Here is a 10,013-nt window from a genome sequence, read left to right as displayed (position 1 = left end):
AAATCATATAATCTAATTTTGCAACAAACCAAAGCTCCTATTTCCACATATACTGATGCCATTTTCTTATATTTTTGCAATGTCTGTCAGGCCACTTTTAAAAGGGTATGTGTTTGCCAAGTCCAAAATAACTCTGCATCTCTCTGGAACCAAACTTCCTCCCTCCCCCTCCCCGTCCTTTTTGCCTTTCTTTTTCAAATCCAGTAACAATACACGATAGGTTGTGTGTGACCATGGATATCATATATGGCATAGGAAGCACACAAAACAAATGCCAACCCAACCAACCTTTCACATAATACTTTGGCAGGGCAAAGCCAACCTCATTCTGAAACTGGGAGTTTTAAAATAGAAAAGGAAAATCACAGGCTAGTGTGTCAGCCAGACATTTTTACTGATTTGTTTCTCCAAATAAAGTGGGCAGCATTCATTTAAGAGCTCTGCTTTCAGTGGTAATTTATGTGGAAGGCTTCATGAATGTAACAGATGATTTAATAGGTTAACTCTTTTGTAACAACATTGAGAGCCTTCATCAGTCACAAAATATGCAACTCCTACTGCGAATAGCAGGAGTCAGATTTTTTTTAAATAGGCTAGATACTAGATAGCAAAGCTGAAGCAAAATGAAAATGATTTCAGGGTCTATTTAATTTTCTTCTTTCTGATAGTATGTAAGAGTGAGGATAATTTTTGCACTTGAAGTGGATTTAAAAGACAATGCAAATCCAGTATGCAGGGCACATGACTGGGATTAAGGAAACCTTGTTACCATTCTGACCTGGTATTAATTGCACAGGTAGATTATGTTTTAGGTCCTGAAAGCCACACTGGGAACATATTGGGTCCATTAATGTTCAGCAACAAGTAAGGGAGAATGACCCTGGTGCAGCTGAAGACTAACACGGCTACATTTCTACAACTCTGGTGCAGACGCAGAATAGGGCTGCCATATGTGACCCTTCATTGGTCCCTTTCAAGTCCCAGTGTAGGGACCAGGCTGTGGGTGGGGAAGGCAGGCCTGTAGCATGTGCCCAATGGTTGCTGTAACTTATGATGGGGGCCATTTCAGCCTTCATTGCATCCCAGAATCTGAAGGAAGCAAAGCCACCTAATAGTGTACATCAACATTTCCTATTAAAAATTTGGACTGAAGAATTCTGAATGTTTTGGAGGGCAGGAGCTGTAAAATGGAGGAATTCATAGAATCATAGAATCATAGAATCATAGAATAATAGGACTGGAAGGGACCTCAAGAGGTCATCGAGTCCAGCCCCCCGCTCTCAAGGCAGGACCAAGCTCCACCTACACCATCCCTGACAGATGTCTATCTAACCTGTTCTTAAATATCTCCAGAGAGGGAGATTCCACCACCTCCCTTGGCAATTTATTCCAATATTTGACCACCCTGACAGTTAGGAATTTTTTCCTAATGTCCAATCTAAACCTCCCCTGCTGCACTTTAAGCCCATTACTCCTTGTCCTGTCCTCAGAAACCAAGAGGAACAAATTTTCTCCTTCTTCCTTGTGACACCCTTTTAGATATTTGAAAACCGCTATCATGTCCCCCCTTAATCTTCTTTTTTCCAAACTAAACAAGCCCAGTTCATGAAGCCTGGCTTCATAGGTCATGTTCTCTAGACCTTTAATCATTCTTGTCGCTCTTCTCTGTACCCTTTCCAATTTCTCCTCATCTTTCTTGAAATGTGGCGCCCAGAACTGGACACAGTACTCCAACTGAGGCCTAACCAGTGCAGAGTAGAGCGGCAGAATGACTTCACGAGTTTTGCTTACAACACACCTGTTGATACAACCTAGAATCATATTTGCTTTTTTTGCAACAGCATCACACTGTTGACTCATATTCAACTTGTGGTCCACTATGACCCCTAGATCCCTTTCCGCCATGCTCCTTCCTAGACAGTCGCTTCCCATCTTGTATGTATGGAACTGATTGTTCCTTCCTAAGTGGAGCACTTTGCATTTCTCTTTATTAAACCTCATCCTGTTTACCTCTGACCATTTCTCTAACTTGCTAAGGTCATTTTGAATTATGTCCCTATCCTCCAAAGAAGTCGCAACCCCACCCAGTTTGGTATCATCTGCAAACTTAATAAACGTACTCTCTATCCCAATATCTACATCATTGATGAAGATATTGAACAGTACGGGTCCCAAAACAGACCCTTGAGGAACTCCACTTGTTATCCCTTTCCAGCAGGATTTAGAACCGTTAACAACAACTCTCTGACTACGGTTATCCAGCCAATTATGCACCCACCTTATCGTGGCCCTATCTAAGTTATATTTGCCTAGTTTATCAATAAGAATATCATGCGAGACCGTATCAAATGCCTTACTAAAGTCTAGGTATATGACATCCACCGCTTCTCCCTTATCCACAAGGCTTGTTATCTTATCAAAGAAAGCTATCAGATTAGTTTGGCATGACTTGTTCTTCACAAACCCATGCTGGCTATTCCCTATCACTTTATTACCTTCCAAGTGTTTGCATAGGATTTCCTTAATTACCTGCTCCATTATCTTCCCTGGGACAGACGTTAAACTGACCGGTCTATAGTTTCCTGGGTTGTTCTTATTCCCCTTTTTATAGATGGGCACAATATTTGCCCTTTTCCAGTCTTCTGGAATCTCCCCTGTCTGCCATGATTTTTCAAAGATCATAGCTAAAGGCTCAGATACCTCCTCTATCAGCTCCTTGAGTATCCTGGGATGCATTTCATCAGGACCTGGTGACTTGCTGACATCTAACTTTCCTAAGTGACTTTTAACTTGTTCTTTGTGTATCCTATCTTCTAAACTTACCCTCTCTCTGCTTGTATTCACTACGTTAGGCACACCTCCAGACTTCTCGGAGCAAATTGTATTTGCTCTTCTTCATAAAGTGCTGTAGTGGATGTGGCTAGAGTGCAGTTTAGGTGCAAAGTATTGGCAGTATTATTCTTTTTGATTTTTCCATTGACAGCTAGTACCTGGTGTGTGAGGGCTAGGTATGACTCAGTATGACTTTCATACCAAAAAGCAGCCAGGGCAATAAACAGTATATAACTACAATATCCACTACAATATGGGGAAACTGCATCTACACTTCAGGAAAAGTGTACTGGTTGAGTGTTATCGAAAAGCTAAAGAGACTTGAAACATGCGATCTTATTCAGGAACAATTTGATCATTTTAGTTTAGATTTTAGAAGTGGGAAAAGGAATGTTTTCTGGTAGAGGGGACTAGATTTGTCAAAGTGGGTGTGGATGGAACCCTACCTTATTTTCCATCTAATTTTGAATTTTATATTTTCTAAACAAGTTTGGAGCTGCATTGTGTTAGGTGCTGTAAATCACTTATGGAGTCATAGAGTCAATAGAGTTTAAGGCTAGAAGGGACCACCAGATCATTAATTTGATTTCCTGAATTTGCTCTCCTATTTGGATTTGGGCCGGTCCTTTCCCCAACAAATTTTACCATTAATTTTAGAGTTTGCGTCATTCATCAACATACTACATCAACAACACAAGATAACAGAATGACACTTATTTTGCAAAGTAGCCTTCAGATATCTCAGTAGAACAGAACTAAATAACACCACAGAGCAAAGAGTATGTGGTATAAATTATGGAAAACAATAGGGTATACAGATTGTATAGGAACAAAAGAAAGCATCCAGTCACTGAAAGGCCAATAGCAAAGAGAGAGAGAGAAAGTAAGTGGCAAGAGTGAAAAGCTAAATGATAAGTTGAGATTTTAAAAGAGATGGAAAGTTGGTGAGACAGAATGATCCAGGAAGTCTCTTAGAGGAACTATTGTGAAGAAGATACACATTCTTTATGGGAAAAAAATGTGTAGGAAGGAGCTGAGTTCATGTTGTTGATTGGGAAAATGACCTTAACATTATCTATACAGGCTGTATGCTTTGATGCATCTCATACTTCTTATGCACAATGAGCTTGCGCCTTCATCTCCTCAGTCTGCTTGGAATGCTATTGCCATCGAGCCCTGGAATAAGCAGCACACTGGATTTTCAGGAGTCAGATTAAGACAAATTGATCTCAAACACTGTAATTCCCAATACCTGTTGGGAATTCACAAAACATTCTGGTCAGTAATTTCAAAAGTGATTTTGGGTGCCCATTTAGAGACATCTTACTAGGTCCCCACTGTAAGTAGCTGTCCTCTGAAAGGGTCGGGGGCCCAGACTATCTCTGTTGTGCTCCACAAGAGAGAATCATGCCACTCAGATTCACCTGGGAGCAATTAACTCACTGAGTAACTGGGAGGCAGTTAATTACTCAGGGTATGTCTACACTACAAAGTTAATTCGAACTAACGGACGTTAGTTCGAATTAACTTTGATAGGTGCTACACTAGTGCTCCGCTAGTTTGAACTTAATTCGAACTAGCAGAGCGCTTAGTTCGAACTAGGTAAACCTCATTCTACGAGGACTAAGCCTAGTTCGAACTTACTAATTCGAATTAAGGGGTGTGTAGCCCCTTAATTCGAACTAGTGGGAATCTAGCCCTCCCCAGGTTTCCCTGGTGGCCACTCTGGCCAACACCAGGGAAACTCTATTGCCCCCCTCCCGGCCCCGGACCTCTTAAAGGGGCACGGGCTGGCTATGGTGCCCGTGCCAGGTGCAAGCCTGCCAGCACCCAGCCAGCAGACCCTGCACCTGGCACGGCTCGAGCCAGCCACCTGATGCCCCCAGCCCTCCCCCTCTTCCCGGGACCAGGCTGGCGGCTCCCGGGAGCTTGCCCGGGACCGCAAGAGGTGGGCGCCCGCCTGGTCTAGTGTGGACATCGTGGACCTCGTCCACGACCTCCGCACTAGGCACAGGAAAGTGGCTGTCTTGGGCAGGAGAGCTGCCAACCTGGCCACCCAGGAGCAGGTTTGCATGAAAATCAAGGTGGTCCACTGAGACCCCCGACCCTGAGCCCTGAGCTTACAGTGGCCATACTGGGTCAGACCAAAGGTCCATCTACCCCAGTAGCCTGTCTGCCGACAGTGGCCAACCCTAGGGACCGTGGAGGGGATGGACCAAAGACAGTGACCAAGCCATTTGTCTCGTGCCATCCCTCTCCAGCCTTCCACAAACTTCGGGTAGGGACACCACTCCTACTCTCTGGCTAATACCACTCCATGGACCCAACCTCCATGAATTGATCTCACTTCTCTTTAAACTCTGTTATAGTTCTAGCCTTCACAGCCTCCTGCAGCAAGGAGTTCCACAGGTTGACTATTTGCTTTGTGAAGAAGAACTTTCTGTTATTAGTTTGAAGCCTGCTACCCATTCCTTTCCTTTGGTGTCCTCTAGTCCCTTTATTATGGGAATTAATGAAGAACTTTTCTGTATGCACCCTCTCCACCCCACTCATGCCTTTATAGACCTCTATCATATCCCCCCTCCATCTCCTCTTTTCTAAGCTGAAAAGTCCCAGTCTCTTTAGCCTCTCTTCATATGGGACCTGTTCCAAACCCCTGATCATTTTAGTTTCCTTCCCCTCTCCCACCCTCTCTCTTCCCCTCTCCCACCTCCTTTTCCCAGTCTCCCCCAGTTTTGTTCAATAAAGAGAGATTCTATTTTTGAACACAATTGTCCTTTATTTTGTACATCAGGAAGGGGGGCTAGGGAGGGGTAAGTGGAAGGAGGTGAGGGAGGAATGGGGTACGAGCCCCCGATGGGGAGGACTGGGCTGGCTCTGTGGGCTTCTGGGGGTGGAACCTCTCCTGCAGCCCCCCAATTGCCCCCTCTCCCCAGATGGCAGCCTGCGGCAAGTGCAGCCGGTCTGATGGCCGAGTGCTGTGATGTGCCCAGTGTGGGTAGTCCGGGCAATCCAAGCCAGGACTGCTTTGCAAGCGGGGCACCCCTGAGAACTGTCTGTCCGGGGTGGGGGTTGGGTCCCTTTAAGCACAGCTCTCGGCTAGCCTGAGACAGCAGCTCCACGCTCTAAGTCCTCATCTGATGCCCTGCAGGCACTGCTTCCGGCCATCCTTAACCCTGATTCAGGGTCCACTCTGTGTGGACATGCTAGTTCGAATTAGCAAAATGCTAATTCGAACTAGTTTTTTAGTCTGGATGCGTTAGTTCAAATTTGCTTAGTTTGAATTAACTAATTCGAACTAAGTTAGTTCGAATTAGCGCTGTAGTGTAGACATACCCTCAGGGAAGAAGCTGGGTATGATGAAAGGTTAAGGACCTCAATTACAGGGAGACAAACTCCTGAGGAGAAAGATGGTGCAATAGGCAAGGATGAAATAAATTTTGAAATGCATAAACTGCCAAGTGAAGGAAGCTTAATGGTGAGACTAGAATGATATAACAGCAAATAGAGAAAACATGAAATATCTAAGAACTCGAAACATGCAATTAATGTCCCAGTGAGGAAACCTCAAGTTGTGGTCAAGATCTGAAGCGTACAGATCAACTGGCCTCACTACTTGTTTAAATAATTAAAAGAATGGCAGTGGAGACATTAGCAGAACACCTAGACATAATTATTTTTATCAATGGAACAGAAAGAGGGTTTAGGAAAGGCAGAAGTAGACCAAGACAGAAGCACCAAAAAGCATGAGAACCCAAGAATTCATGGTAGTAATCTTCTTGGCCATAAAAAAATGCAATGATATGTTATACAGAGAGGGACTTCTACATAAAGAGGCCTCCATGGATATTATAGGAAGAATGTACAGGTGGACTTCTAAAGCAAAAGAAAGAACTATACAAATCAGAATAAGGAAAACAGTATCCTGGTATATTTAATTTGCAAATGGAACTCCACGGGAGAGTGTAATAAGCTACACTCTTTTTCACATCATGATAAAGAGATGAGTACAGGAATAGGGATCACAGTATTTTCTGATAACTGTACCATATCAACCAAAAGCAGAAACTTTGAAAGCTCCATGAAAAAAATCAAAGTGAATGATCTGCATGAAAAGGAAAACTGAAAAAGTCATAAACTGATATCTCTACAACCCACAGATAATTATAGTAAAAAATGACAATTTTTTAGGGGTGATATGTGAAAAGCTCACTTGGAGGGACTATATGGAAAATACTAAAGATCGTTGCAAAGGTAGAATTAACATAATAGCATCCTTGGAGCATGCTGGGGTATGGATAAGAAAATGATGGTAATGTGACATAGAGTGCTAATTAGACCAGTTATTGAATATGGATGCTAAGGTTTTGGGTCAGCAAGTGAACACAAATCTGAGAAAACTAGACTATATCCAAGCACAGATACTGCATATTGCATGTGGTACCTTCATTACTACTCCTCAGTGTGTACTTCATATTGCAGCTGGTGAAATGCCTACCATTCTTAGTGTACATCTACATTGCATGTTTATTTCAAAATAAGCTATTCCAGAAGAAATTCTCTGAAATAGTTTATTCCAAAATAGCATGTCTACACTACAGGGAAGCCTCAAAATTAGTCTGAGGCAAGCTCCCCTAATGTGGATGTGCTACCTCGATTTAGAGCCCCAAAAGGCTCTGGGGAGAAATTACTTCAAATGGCCTGGGAAGAAGCTATTTTGAAATAACAACAGTGGAATGTCCACACTACTGCTATTCCAAAATAGCTATTTTGGAATAGGCATTATTCCTCATGGAATGAGGTTTACGGAAGTCGGAATAAGCCAAATTGAATTTGAATTTATTTCGAAATAATGGAATTGCTGTGAAGATGTTCGCATTGTTATTTCGGAATAATGGCCATTATTTTGAAATAACGCTGATGTGTAGATACACCCTTAGAGACTGAAGCTCCTAAATGTAACCTTTTCAGGCAAATACTAGGTAATAATGCAGCTGAATAAAATATCTTAATAAAAAGAAAGGATTGGCTGAGACACAAATCTATAGCTATCAGAAAATACTACATTACTAGAAAACCATTTGTCCTAAGATACTTATAGAATCATAGAACCATAGAACTGGAAGAGACCTCAGAAGCTCATCAAGTCCAGCCCCCTGCTCTAGGCAGGACCAAACCCAACTAAATCAACCCAGCCAAGGTTTTGTCAAGCTGAGACTTAAACACCTCTAGGGATGGAGACTCCACTACTTCCCTAGGTAACCCATTCCAGTGCTTCACCACCCTCCTAGTGAAATAGTTTTTCCTAATATCCAACCTGGACCTCTCCCATCACAACTTGAGACCATTGCTCCTTGTTCTGCCATCTGTCACTACTGAGAACAGCCTCTCTCCATCCTCTTTGGAACCTCCCTTCAGGAAGTTGAAGGCTGCTATCAAATCCCCCCTCACTCTTCGCTTCTGCAGACTAAACAGACCCAACTCCCTCAGCCTCTCCTCATAAGTCATATGCTCCAGCCTCCTAATCATTTTGGTTGCCCTCCACTGGACCCTCTCCAATGTGTCCACATCCTTTTTGTAGTGGGGGGCCCAGAACTGGACACAATACTCCAGATGTGGCCTCACCAGAGCTTAATAAAGTGGAATAATGACATCTCTGGATCTGCTGGCAATGCTCCTCTTAATGCAACCTAATATGCCATTAGCCTTCTTGGCTACAAGGGCACACTGTTGACTCATATCCAGATTCTCATCCACTGTAACCCCAGGTCCTTTTCTGCAGAACTACTACTTAACTGGTTGGTCCCCAGCTTGTAACAATGCTTGGGATTCTTCTGTCCCAAGTGCAGGACTCTGCACTTGTCCTTGTTGAACCTCATCAGATTTCTTGTGGCCCAATCCTCCAATTTGTCTAAGTCACTCTGTACCCTATGTCTGTTCTCAAGCGTATCTCCCTCTCCCCCTAGCTTAGTGTCATCTGTAAACTTGCTGAGGATGCAGTCCATCCTCTCATCCAGGTCATTAATAAAGATATTGAACAAAACCAGTCCTAGAAACGAACCTTGGGGCACTCCACTAGAAACCGACCGCCATCCTGACATCGAGCCATTGATCACTACCCGCTGGGCCCGGCCTTCTAGCCAGCTTTCTATCCATCTTACCATCCATTTATCCAATCCACAATCCCTTAACTTGCTGGCAAGAATATTGTGGGAGACCGTATCAAAAGCCTTGCTAAAGTCAAGGTATATCACATCCACTGACTTTCCCATGTCCACAGAGCCAGTTACCTCATCATAGAAGCTAATCAGATTGGTCAGGCACGACGTTCCATGCTGACTATTCCTAATCACTTTCCTCTCTTCCAGGTGCCTCAAAATGGATTCCTTAAGGATCCCTTCCATGATTTTTCCAGGAACCGAGGTAAGACTGACCAGCCTATAGTTCCCTGGATCGTCCTTCTTCCCTTTTTTGAAGATGGGCACTACATTTGCTTTTTTCCAATCATCCAGGATTTCTCTCAATCTCCACGACTTTTCAAAGATAATGGCCAAAGGCTCCTCAATGACATTTGACAACTCCCTCAGTACCCTCGGATGCAATAAATCCGGACCCATGGATTTGTATAGGTTTAGCTTCTCTAAATAGTTCCTAACCTGTTCTTTACCCACCAGGGCTGTCCATCTTCATCCCATCTTGCATCACTTCGCGCATTAGTCTGGGAGCCCACCTTGTATGTGAATACAGAGGCAAAGAAGGCATTGAGTACTTCAGCTTTCCCCACATCATCTGTCACTAGGTTACCTCCTTCATCCAGTAGTGGCCGCACATTCTCTCTGATCACCTTCTTCTTGTTAACATGCCTGTAGAAACCTTTCTTGTTATCCTTTACATCCTTAGCCAGTCACAATTCCATTTGCGCTTTTACCTTCCTGATAACCCCCCGGCATTCTCGAGCTGTACATTTAAACCCCTCCCTGGTCATTTGTCCAAATTTCCACTTTTTGTAAGCTTCCTTTTTGTGCTTAAGTTCACCAAGGATTTCCCCTGTAAGCCAATCCGGTCTTCTACCATGTTTGCCTCTCTTGCTACGCGCCGGGATGGTTTCTTTCTGTGCCTTCAATAAGGCTTCTTTAAAATACTGCCAGCTGTCCTGGACTCCTTTCTCCTTCATGTTAGCA

This window comes from Pelodiscus sinensis, chromosome 6 (genome assembly GCF_052426305.1).
Source record: "Pelodiscus sinensis isolate ZL-2025 chromosome 6, ASM5242630v1, whole genome shotgun sequence".
Taxonomy (NCBI): domain Eukaryota; kingdom Metazoa; phylum Chordata; order Testudines; family Trionychidae; genus Pelodiscus; species Pelodiscus sinensis.
This window is presented reverse-complemented; position numbering follows the sequence as displayed.